This window comes from Ruditapes philippinarum, unplaced genomic scaffold, assembly GCF_026571515.1.
Source record: "Ruditapes philippinarum isolate M1 unplaced genomic scaffold, ASM2657151v2 ctg5501_1_1_1_1, whole genome shotgun sequence".
Lineage (NCBI taxonomy): Eukaryota > Metazoa > Mollusca > Bivalvia > Venerida > Veneridae > Ruditapes > Ruditapes philippinarum.
Genome location: NW_026863450.1, coordinates 66455 through 80820, shown reverse-complemented (window position 1 = coordinate 80820; position 14366 = coordinate 66455).

Genomic DNA, 14366 nt, shown 5'->3' with positions numbered 1-14366 from the left:
TTTAGACTATTCATAAATAGCGTTATAGAAACAGTCTGTGGAGAAGTATGCAACGGCTGATCGATGGGTCAAAACTTTTATGTTCATAATGTATCATCTCGTCTATTTATATCTATTAAAATCTGTCAGCAATTAAACTATATGTTTGATTTCTGCTGGAAGTCGCGACAAACTTAGTGTTTCAAAATTCCCTCAAAAATTGTAAACAATAAATGAAAATTCAGAAAATAGAAACGGTTTAAAAAAAGACTGCCGCTGTCATTTCGTAAATACCCATGCATACCACTTTGTCAGAATCAACAGTGGTCATTTAGAGCTCAAGGACACTCTCCCTGACAATCTCTGGTTACTAAGCCAGTGCATTGCTAAGTTATGTATTCTGTTTGTGTGTTTGTTTTGTTAGAATTAATAAATTTCATAAAAACAAAATAGCGACATTTCATTAACAATTAGGTTTCATATCGACGCCAGATCTTATTTTGGTGTTCAGACAACCAAATTGAGTTTTATAAGCATAAAATCTGCAACGTCATTGTGGCGAAATCGGTAGTACAATCTCTGTTTGTATGAGAAACTCCGCCTTCGGATCATCCGTACATTAATATTAAATTTACAAATTAGCATTCCTAATTTAACGGTATATTTCCGCATTGTAATGGATGTTTTCATACAAATTTAAATCTTTTAATGGTATGATTTTTTTCTGAACGGCAAGCCTAGTGCATCGTGAAGCTTAAACGGTTAAAGTGTGTCTGCTTTAGAAATCTCATATTTGATGTGTCCGTATTCCAAATTTAACACTGTGTCGTAAATCTTACACAAGCTGATTATAGTTAAAATTCGTATACGAACTTTAGTGTGATCGTGTTTTTTACGTTAAAATTGTTATGTACGAACAATATTTGATGAAATAAAGAATTTATAATTTATTTATTTCATTTCCAACAGGCTAATAAGCCCATGAGGACAACATATTACAAACATACTATATATGACATGACAGAGTAATGCATGATAATGATACTAATACATCTCTTTTTCAATTATTTGAAATATAGGAGAAGGTTGAAAACTCAACCTTAAAAATAAACAACAATGCTGTTAAAAAGATTTATTAAACTGTAGTATTCTTGCTTTTTAGGCCGAGGGTTAAATATTTTTATATATTTATTTAATGCTACTTTAACGTCATATCGACACAGTATAGGTCATATCGCGGTGTTCCAGCTTTACTGGTGGAGGAATACTTCAGGTGCCCTTCCGTGCATTATTTCAGGCACGGAACGGGCACCTTAATAATTATGTATTCTACATGCTTCAAATGTGAATACGTCAAAATCAATACACTGCCGACAGTATAGTTAAAATCCATGTGACCTTGACATTTGACAAAGTAACCTAAAACAATAGGGGTCATCTGCTTATCATAATCAACCTCAATACCAAATGAGAAGACTGTTGACAAAATCATTCTTAAGACATTGAGGGAAAAAGCTTTTTTCTAGTCAAGGCCCTTGTGACATTGACCTTTGACCCAGTGACCTCAAAATCAATAGCGGTCACCTTAAGGTTATAATCAAACTCCATGCATAATATGAAGACAGTGGGTTAAAGGTTGTTTAAGTTATTGGGCGGATTCAAAGTCCCCGTGACCTTGACCTTTGACTCAGTGACCTCAAAATTTATAGCTGTCATCTACGAATCATGAATAACCTCCAAGCCAAATATGAAGACTGTGGGTCAAAGGAATCTTTAGTTATTTGGCGGACAAGCTTCTATAGTCAAGGCCCCTGTGACCTTGAACTTTAACCTAGTTACCTAAAAATCAACAGTAGTCATCTATTAATCATGAATAACCTTCATGCCAAACATGAAGACTGTGGGTTAAAGGAATCTTAAGTTATTGGGCGGACAAGCTTTTACAGTCAAGGCCCCTGTGACCTTGAACTTTAACCTAGTGACCTAAAAATCAATAGTAGTCATCTCTTAATCATGACTAACCTCCATGCCAAACTTGAAGACTGTGAGTTAAAGGACTCTTAAGTTATTGGGCGGACAATCGTCTTATAGTCAATGCTCCTGTTACCTTGACCTTTAACCTGTTAACCTTTAAATTATAAGGAATCATCTACTAATCATTACCAATTTAAATAACAAATATGAAGACTCTGGATCAAAGAAAGCTTAATTTATTGGGCGGACAAGGAAAACTCGACGGACGACCGGGCAAAGTGGCAAAAAGAAACACATGAAATTTAGTGCATAAATATAAAAAAATGAATTTGAAGGGAAGTTTACATCCTGATTATGACAGATTCATGTCATTAATAAGCTTATTTAACAAATTAATTCAAATAACTGTTTTATGCATTATTTTGTAACAATTGGAAACAGACTATGATGATTGTATATGCATTTCAATTTGAAAGGGTCGTCTATATTTAATAGATTCGTGGACAAAGTCTATAATGGCAAATAATAAAGTAATGTGACTATGTGAGAAAATTAAAATCACATTAATTTTATACCAATACTTTTTCACTACTGCTTTTTCATATACTTTAAAATTGACACTTTTTGACATTTACAAAACTATAAAACATTTACACTGTCTGAATATAGATTACAGAATAAAAAAGATTAGATCATATTTGTGTCTCCCTATTATCTATAATAAATTATATTTTATAATGCAACTTATTCTGCACTCCTTACACTTGAAATAAGATTTTATCATATAGGATTTTATATAAATAACAGAAAGTAAACTCTGTCATGGAGTAACTGGGGTAAAATTTATATCACTATCTTCAAGCAATGATTTACGCACCAATTTATAGCTAACCTATTTCACACTACATTCATATAATAGACTTGCCAAACATTGAATTATGGATTAGCCTACTGTTTATTTAAGTGATTTCAAATCAAGAAACTTATATGGCTTGGTAAGACGGTAGAGATGTACAGAAATATGGTTTGACATGGAATGGTATAGTATGATATGGGTATGGTATATTATATTATGTTATGTTTTCTTATGTTATGTTATGTTATGATATGTTATGTTATGTTATGTTATGATATGTTATGATAAGATAAGATATTATATGTTATGTTATGTTATATTATGTTATGTAATGTAAATATGTATTTCAGGCTTTATGAGGGTTCCATCCACCCTTTCTGGTACTGGGAGTACGGACCCCGGACACGTTTCCATTCATGTCATAATTAATGACTGGTTAAATAATGAGTAAGCTATGCCAACTGGTGAAGACGGTAATACCAATATAGATGCACATATTTCAGCTTATTCAAGTGAGGATGTTAGTACTTTAAATCTTGAGCAAGTAATCATTGAGACACATCGACATGTTAAAGGTTTAAATGTAAAATTTGACAATTTTAGAAAAGATCTTAATTCGCTAAAGGCATCAAATGCAAAATTGCAAGAAGAAAATAAAATTTTAACAAATACAGTCTCAGATTTAACGGCTAAAATTGCATCCATGGAGACAAAAGTCGATAATGCAAATGAACGGTGTGAACACCTTGAAGCTCAGAGTCGTCGAGAAAATTTACTTTTCTTTAGGTTTCGACAAGAAAGCCATGAATCATGGGATGAGTCTGAAGCTAAAGTAAGAAATTACATATCGAATAATCTTGAGATTGACGGAACCACTATTGAGCTTGAACGTGCACATCGCTTGACAAAAAAGTAACCTCTCCTATAATTGTTAAGTTTAACAAATTCAAAGATAAAGATCTAATTCTACAAAAATACCGCCAAGTCCGAAAGTCCAAATCACGCAGCAGCGATCAACTAGATTATGACGATATTCGAGTATCTGAAGACTTTACATCGCATACTAGGAAAATCAGGTCCAAACTTATTCCGTATATCGACATCTTCAAGAAGCAGAACAAAAGATCGTTTATTAGATATGATAAGCTGATTGTGGACGGTGTACCTTATATCTTTGACTTTGACAAGGATGATATTGTTCCCGAGAAATAGGACAGTGGCCAAGGTCTGAATAATAAACTGCCACATTTGAATATTGGACATGATGTTACAAATTCTGGTTTTGACGTAAATTTTCATGCTATGAAATTAGGTGTGTGGAATATTTCTGGTTTATCATCAAAATTGTCTGGAAGAAACGATATTTGTGATTCAACAGATTTTGTTGATTATATTAAGTCATTTAGCATTATTGGTTTTGTAGAAACTTGGGCTAAGAATTATGGTGAGTTTTCATTAACTGGGTATACATGTTTTGATGTTATTAGACCATTAACTAAAAATGCAAAACGAAATTCAGGTGGAATATCTGTTTTTGTAAAAAATATTATATTTCAGTATGCAGAAATTAGACAATTAAGATCCTCTAGTCACAATATTTTATGGCTACTTGTTAAATCTAAAGTTAATATTTTTCATAATATGCTATTAGGTTTTGTTTATATTTCTCCAGAAAATTCGTCCATACATTCGAATGAGGCATTGTTTGATATCATTGAAAACGAGCTTGCTATTTTCAAAAGTGACTATCCGGGTCATTCCATTTTTGTTTTAGGTAATTTTAATGCATATACATCCGAAAACCCTGATTATATTGCTATGGATGGTGAATTTCCATTGTTAAGTGATACTTTTTATATTGAAGATACTATTCTGCCACCTAGAGCTAATTCTGATGGTAAATCTATAGATAATTACGGCCAAAAATTGCTTCAGCTTTGTATTGCTACTGGGCTTCGTATATGTAATGGCAGAATCGGTAACGATGCTGGCAAAGGTTGTTGTACTTGTTATACTGATTATTCTCCTAGTCTTATTGATTATATTTTGTCTGATATGTCATTATCTGATTATGTCTTAGATTTTGATGTTGAAAACCGAATTGAATCTATACACATGCCCGTCTACATTAAAATTAAGAGCTCAACACAATTAGAAGATAGTCTTTCTGAACAAGTATTTAGTAATGTATCTGAAAACCTATATACTAAACTGAAATGGGATGAAAATAATAAACAACAATACATTGAAAAGTTAATTATAGGTATTGACTCTATGTATGACTATTTTAATACTGCTTTAGATAATAATGATATACATCTAGCTATACAGAGACTAACAGATTGCTTTTACAATGCTGGATCAAACATAAATAGAAATAATCGTGTTAATAATCTTAATACAAATCAAAAATGTCAAAAATGGTATAATTCTACTTGTAAACGACTTCGTACCAATGTTCTTCAGAGGTTAAGAGAATTTCGTAGATCACGCACTGATAACGCTTTAAACAACTACAAATTAGCTAAATCCGAATATCGAGAAACATGTCGTAAGTGTAAGCTAAGATATGAAGCAAATGAACGATCAAAACTTGTCGCTGCTGCCAATTGTAATAACCCGAAATATTTTTGGAATTATTTAAAGACAAACACAGGGCTTAATCGTGTTAATATAACAACTGAAGAGTGGTATAATTATTTTAATAGTTTATTTAATCCCGTTGTTAACAGTGAGTTTGATGATACCACAAACGACAGTGTAATATTTAATGATATTCTTGATTCCGCAATCTCTCCCTCTGAGGTCAGCTGGGCAATAGGTCAACTCAAATTAGGCAAATCAGCTGGTATTGATGGCATTACAGCTGAGTTTATTAAAGCAGCCTCTGACAGACTTATCCCGATTTTATGTTTGTTATATAATAAGCTATACGATAATGGTGAATTTCCCAACAATTGGTCAATTTCACTTATCACACCTGTACTTAAAAAGGGTAACCAAAACGATCCAAGCAATTATCGTGGAATCAGCTTACTACCTGTACTGAGTAAAATATTTACATCCATTTTAAATAGAAGGCTTGAGAAATGGTGTGATGCAAACTCTGTATTAGGTGAAGAACAAGGTGGGTTTAGGAGTGGTTATAACACTATAGATAATATATTTTGCCTGTGCACCTTTATAACCAAGTATCTACAAAAACCTCAAGGCCGTTTTTATACTTTATTCGTTGATTTTGAAAAAGCATTTGACCGAATTAATAGACAGGCTCTATACAATAAACTATGCTCAAATGATGTTAGTTCAAAGTTTTTAAAAATGATCAAATCGTTATATCATGATATTAAAGCAAGAGTTAAATCCCCATCTGGACTAACAGAAAGTTTTGAATGCCCGTTTGGTGTCAGGCAGGGGTGTACGCTATCACCATTACTATTTTCTCTATTCTTAAATGACCTTAATAATTATGTTAGTGATGGTTGCCATGGTGTCTCATAAGAGCTTAAACAAATACTCACTTTACTTTACGCCGACGATTTAGTTCTAATTGCCGAAACAAAAATAGAGCTTCAGAGAATGATTAATCGGTTAAAGTCGTACTGTGATAATTGGAATCTAAAAATTAATCTCGATAAAACAAAGGTCATTGTCTTCAGGAATGGTGGTTACCTGCGTGCTTATGAAAAATGGTTCTATGGCGTAGAAAAAATACAAGTAACGTCTTACTATAAATATTTAGGAATAGTGTTTTCGTCTAGATTATCATGGTATATGTGTCAAAAAACATTATCTGAACAAGCAAATAAAGCTATTTTTTCACTTAAAACTAATTTATACAGATTCGGACAACTTCCTGTATCTCTATTGTTCAAAATTTTTGACACAAAAATACAACCTATATTGACATATGGCTCTGAAATTTGGTTTTCTTATGAAGCTAAAGATATTGATATCGTACATAACAAGTTTTGTAAATATGCATTGAAATTAAACTGGTCAACTCCTAATAAGTATGTATATGGAGAGTTGGGCCGTTTTTCACTATATTGTAACAGAGTTCTTAAAGCAATCAAATACTGGTTTAGGATTCTAAAAATGAATGAAAATAGATTACCTTTATTATGCTATAAAGTCCAATACCGATGGGCAGAAAATAACATTGATTGCTGGGCATTTCAAATTAGGTGTGTTCTTTTCATGAATGGATTTGGTCATGTATGGATTAACCAGGGAGTAGAAAATAATGACTTGTTCTGTCGCGAATTATCTCAAAGATTGCGCGATATTGATGTTCAAACATGGCGGGAGGCTCTTGATTCATCTAGCAGACTGTTGTTTTATAAAAGTATTAAAATTGACGTTATAAGAGAATCGTACCTAGATCAAATTGAAAATTCATATTACAGGTCGCTCATTGTAAAATTAAGAGGCGGTTTACTGCCCTTGGGTTATAACACTGGATTCTTTAATAATATACCAATTGATCAAAGGATATGTCCTCTCTGTTTTACGGGCTTAGACGATGAATATCACATTCTCTTGATTTGTATTCACTTTAATACTATACGTAAAAATATTCTACCAGATATATTGGTGAAAAATCCTTCACGTGAAAAATTTATATCTGTTCTAAGAAACGCAGATATGACATTATATAAGACTATCGCACGTTTTCTCGATCATGCACTTAAATATAGACGCCAATTCAGTACTTAAAAAAAATACATACATAAAACTTTATAAAGGAAATTATATAGTGTATTCTACAACTGATCTACGAAATTCTCTTAATATCTCTATATATCTTCAAAGAAAAATTGATATGATGTCTACCAATGTTTATATTACAATTTACTATGTACATGTATATCTATGATCATCTCATTGTATTTTACCATTGCTATTTCATGTTTGTTGTATTATGTTGTATTTTGGGCCGGAGGCCTATGTTACATAAATAAACTTTACTTACTTACATAAAAAGTCATAATCTGTTAAAAGGTAACCTATACATTTTAAATTCAATAATTCACTGAATAAACTAAATCTAGGTCGATTTAACCATGCTAATCTGATTTTATACTGATTGAAATTTGAAAAGGCCAGTTCAAGTATTATCAGGTTGGGCTATCACAATACCGGTTTTAGTAGACAAATCATTATCAACGCTAGCATTCCCAGATGAATCATACTTACCAATAAAGAAAATGTATCAATTCTTGGATGGCATGCATGACTGACTTACTCATAAAAATATTTTTTTACTTTATTATAATCCAATGATAAATTAATATAAAGGGGAAATGAATTATAGTGGTACATCTCCTGTATTTGAACACTATACCTATTTCAGGGGTGACTGAAGGAATATATTTGAGAAAAACCCAATGTTACCACACCATAACATCAAATCTTCTCCTATACCTGTTTGAGCCCAAAGTGATAGTCTTTGCAACCAGTATGAAGACAGGCCAGCCTGTACTTCCGTGTAGTCTGTCTAAGATCTAGACTGTTGGTATAGCTCAATTTTCGTATAATTTGATATATATATATTGAATGAATATTGTTTTATTCAACGAGTTCAATAAATTTAGTATTAAATCTACACGAATATAATATTCTATTTATCACATATATAAAATAAGAACAGTAAAATATTGAATGAATATTGTTTTATTCAACGAGTTCAATAAATTTAGTATTAAATCTACACGAATATAATTTTCTATTTATCACATATATAAAATAAGAACAGTAAACTGTTAAATGAGTAATTTTTCAATGACGCGCTTATAGTGAAACGCTAACATTAGCGCGCTTTAACGCTATGTTTCAATATAGCGCAAATGACGTCACGTCAAAGTGTTATTACTCTAGTGTAAATCGTTTTTATTAAATGGATTTATTACACTCCTGCGCCCGGGTTTATGTGATAAAAGTTATTATTTGACAGTACATTATATTACGTTACATTTTTATAATTTCAGTTATCAAAGCAAACTTGTTAATAGATCTTGTTAACAAACATACACTAACATGAAAACCACTTAAGAAATGTTATTCGTCACGCAATCTAAATAATGATAAAAACAAAAAGGTATGTTTTCATTGAATTTTAACAAAACACATCAATTGAACGAAACAAAATCCCATTTAAAAAAGTATCTTTATTTTTTTATTATGTAAATACTGTACTCAGGAACCGACCCTTATAATTGGCTCCGATTTGTCAGGAAAACTAATAAAATAGAATTGCCATCTTATGTATGAATTTTAAAGTCTCGTTAGATATTTTCAATGACCTATCTTTCATCAATCTGCCAAAAATGCGACAATTATCTCAAATTAAAACGGCATTAAACATCCGCCGTAACTATTCACTTATTCATGCTCCTCATCGTATAATCATGGGGGCCAAATCATGTTGTGTACAAAAAAAGAACTGTTCATTCAGCTCATTTCATCATCGTAGAAATATTTTATCGTAACTTTTTATTTAAATGTTCGTGTTTATCAAGCTAAAGAAATTACTTCTTAATTCAAACAACATAAATATCTAATGAAATCTCCTGTATTTTTATATATGTTTGTTTTTTGTTTTTGTTTTTGTTTTTTTTGGAAAAAAAAAAACACAAAACATTTTAAGTATTGACAAAAGCTATTAATGCAAATAGATATATGGCTCCAAAAGATACTGGTGTCATTATGAGGAAACATGGATATGACCCCAGCAGGGCTCATACTATTATAAAATCAATTTTTAGTAACTTACTGCAGTTCTTCTCGTCAGAAGAATCCTTACAGTCTCTCTCGCCGTCACACCGTAATTCATCCGGGATACACTGGTCACACTGAAACTCTCCTCCTCTACACTCGCTTTCAACTTGCTGTAAATCTGAAATACACAGATTATCATTAAGACTTTGGTGCAGCTTAAAATCATAATCATGTAATTAAAGTCTGAAGGATGCTGCAAGGTTTGTATTGTATAATTTTGAACCTGCTTTCTTGTCTAACAATAATTTGTAACAGAGTTACGAACGTCCCCCGCCTCAGGGAAGTTTTATATTAAGCATACAATTGTGATATTTCAAAAGATATTGGTATGGATCTCAAGACTTTTAATCCAAAATTATGATCAATGCTACATCTGCAAATACAACAATTTATTTATCATAGAAGTAAATTGAAACACAAATTGAAAAAATCTATTCATGCTAAGCTTTGACCTCAAAGTGTGACATTGACCTTCGAGGTAGGGGTACAAGTTTTAAACAGGGCATATTGCCTTATTATTGATACTATTTGTGCCAAGTATTTTGAAAATCCCTTGACATATGAAGAAGTTATAGATCGGACAAAAATATACCCTTTAACAGACTATGTTAATATTTGACCTCTAAGTGTAACTTTTGAGGTAGGGATTCGTGTTTTCCGCCTGGCATATCGTCTTATTATTATGATTATTTGTGCAAAGTATATCCCTTAATGTGTTATGTCAAAATCCCTCAAACTATGAATAAGTACTAGATCGGACACAAAATATACCCTTTAACAAACTATGTTAACTTTTGATCTCTAAGTTTGACCTTTAACTTGGAGGTAGGAATGCAGGTGTTGGGCGTGACACATCCTCTTATTATAGTGGCTATTGGTACCATGTAATTTTCAAATCCTATGAAAAGGTTATGGACTGGATACAAAATATACCCGTTAACAGACTATGTTAATCTTTGACCTCCAAGTGTGACCTTGACCTTGGAGGTAGGTGACAGGTTTTTGCGTATGAGACATTGCCTTATTATTGTGAACAACTGTAGCAAGTTTTTACAAAATCCCTCATAGGATAAGAAAGGTATGGATCGGACACGACATATACCCTTAAATAAACAATGTTGACCTTGAATGAGCAAGTGCGACCTTGACCCTGGAGGTAGGGGTCTGGTTGTTACGCATGACACATCGTCTTGTTAGAAAAAAAACAATTGTGTTATTTCAAATTCCTTTATTAAATGACAAGGTTATGGACCGGACACGAAAGTGTGATGGACGGACGTACGGGAAGACGGACGGACGAATCCTATTTCTATATCTCTTTTTTTCTTCGTCACGGGAGACAACAACTAGTGAAGAGCGAAAAACCGTGATATGGTGCACTTTTCTAAAAGAAAATTACTGAAAAACTTAGCTTGAAACAATACAGAATTATATGATCAAACAGAAAAAAAGGTTGAAGGCCGCTTTATAGAAATGCTATAAAATCATTTATTTGTACTTGAAAACATACATATTTGACTTCTGAAACAGCAGACGCTGCAATTTCTTAGCTTATATAATGAATACATTTGCTAAAAATAACTCAATATTTCTACATTGTAGAATGTAATTTCTATTATACAATTATTCCAAATGCCTTTTTCTAAATCAAAACCTTAGATAAACCAAAACATAACAAACTTGCACCCTCACAGACAGAAATATCATGCACAATAGCATGTTAACTTTGCTCATAAGTTTGGCATTTTCCTTTTTAGTTGTATTTTATAAAACAAAAATAAAAACAACACAGAAAAATCATCCATTAAGTATGTCATAAGGTCATCATATTCTACGATAATAGTTAGTATCTAGTACAGGAATGTTTCATATCCATGCATAAAAAATAAATAAATGTTAAACTTTTTATGAAACCACTATTGTTAAAACAGTAGTTTACAATCATTCTTTGAAATTAGCACTATTCCAGTTGCATACAGCTAGTAAAAAATTATGAAACAGGACACTGTAATGGTCATATAGGAACTTTGTAGCTTTACTAGTAGAAAGATCCTTGTACTGTTTATATTCATGGGCAACTATCCAGCTTTACAGATCAAGTATCCCACGATAAACTTTATATGACCACAATCTATTCAATTTTGACAATACAAATATGTATTTGTGGCGAAGTGGCCAATTGGTTAAGATGTTGAACTAGTAATCTGAGGATTGCTGGCCGTGTGGGTTCAAAGAACTGTTCATTCAGCTCACTTCATCATCGTAGAAATATTTTATCGTGAACTTTAATTTAAATGGTCGTGTATATCAAGCCAAAGAAATTACTTCTTAATTCAAACAACATGATAATCTAATGAAATCTCCTGCATTTTTTATATATGTTTTTTTTTTCTTTTTTGGAAAAAAAACCACAAAACATTTAAAGTATTGACACTAGCTATTAATGAAAATAGATATATGGCTCCAAAAGATACTGGTGTCATTATGAGGAAACATGGATATGACCCCAGCAGGGCTCATACTATTATAAAATCAATTTTTAGTAACTTACTGCAGTTCTTCTCGTCAGAAGAATCCTTACAGTCTCTCTCGCCGTCACACCGCCATTCATCCGGGATACAAACACTCTGGTTACACTGAAACTCTCCTTCTCTACACACGCTTTCAACTTGATGTAAATATGAAATACACAGATTATCATTAAGACTTTGGTGCAGCTTAAAATCATAATATTGTAATTAAAGTCTGAAGGATGCTGCATGGTTTGTATTGTATAATTTTGAACCTACTTTCTTGTCTAACAATAATTTGTAACAATGTTACGAACGCCCCCGCCTCAGGGAAGTTTTATATTAAGCATACAATTGTGATATTTCAAAAGATATTGGTATGGATCTCAGGACTTTTAATCCAAATTATGATCAATGCTACATCTGCAAATACAACAATTTATTTATAATAGAAGTAAATTGAAACACGAATAGAAAAAATCTATCATGCTAAGCTTTGAACTCAAAGTGTGACATTGACCTTCGAGGTAGGGGTACAAGTTTTAAACAGGGCATATCGCCTTATTATTGATAATATTTGTGCCAAGTATTTTGAAAATCCCTTGAACTATGAAGAAGTTATAGATCGGACAAAAAATATACCCTATAACAGACTATGTTAATATTTGACCTCTAAGTGTGACTTTGGAGCTAGGAATCCATGTTTTCCGCCTGGCATTTCGTCTTATTATTATGATTATTTGTGCAAGGTATATCCCTTGATCTATGAAAAAGACTGGACACAAAATAAACATTATATATATCGTAGGTGTTATGTCAAAATCCCTCAAACTATGAATAAGTACTAGATCGGACACAAAATATACCCTTTAACAAACTATGTTAACTTTTGATCTCTAAGTTTGACCTTTACCTTGGAGGTAGGAATGCAGGTGTTGGGCGTGACACATCCTCTTATTATAGTGGCTATTTGTACCATGTAATTTCCAAATCCTATGAAAAAGTTATGATCTGGACACAAAATATACCCGTTAAAAGACTATGTTAATCTTTGACTTCCAAGTGTGACCTTGACCTTGGAGGTAGGTGACAGATTTTTTACGTATGAGACATTGCCTTATTATTGTTAACAATTGTAGCAAGTTTTTACAAAATCCCTCATAAGATAAGAAAGTTATGGACCGGACACGACATATACCCTTACATAAAACAATATTGACCTTGAATGAGCAAGTGCGACCTTGACCCTGGAGGTAGGGACCTAGTTGTTACGCATGACACATCGTCTTGTTATAAAAAAAAAACAATTTTGTTATTTCAAATTCCTTTATTAAATGACAAAGTTATGGACCGGACACGAAAGTGTTATGGACGGACGTATGGGAAGACGGACGGACGAATCCTATTTCTATATCCCTTTTTTTCTTCGTCACGGGAGACAACAACTAGTGAAGAACGAAAAACCGTGATATGGTGCACTTTTCTAAAAGAAAATTACTGAAATGCTTAACTTGAAACAATACAGAATTATATGATCAAACAGAAAAAAAAGTTGAAGGCCGCTTTATAGAAATTGTATAAAATCATTTATTTATACTTGAAAACATACATATTTGACTTCTGAAACAGCAGACGCTGCAATTTCTTAGCTTATATAATGAATACATTTGCTAAAAATAACTCAATATTTCTACATTGTAAAATGTAATGTCTATTATACAATTATTCCAAATGCCTTTTCTAAATCAAAACCTTAGATAAACCAGAACATAACAAACTTGCACCCTCACAGACAGAAAAATCATGCACAATAGCATGTTAACTTTGCTTATAAGCTTGGCATTTTCCTTTTTAGTTGTATTTTATAAAATAAAAATAAAAACAACATAGAAAAATCATCCATAAAGCATGTGATAAGGTCATCATATTCTACGATAATAGTTAGTATCTAGTACAGGAATGTTTCATATCCATGCATAAGAAATAAATAAATGTTAAACTATTTATGAAACCACTATTGTTAAAACAGTAGTTTACAATCAGTTTTTGAAATTAGCACTATTCCAGTTGCATACAGCTAGTAAAAAAATATGAAACAGGACACTGTATTGGTCATATAGAAACTGTGTAGCTTTACTAGTATATATATTCATGGGCGACTATCCAGCTTTACAGATCAAGTATCCCTCGATAAACTTTATATGACCACAATCTATTCAATTTTGACAATACAAATATGTATTTGTGGCGGAGTGGCCAATTGTTGA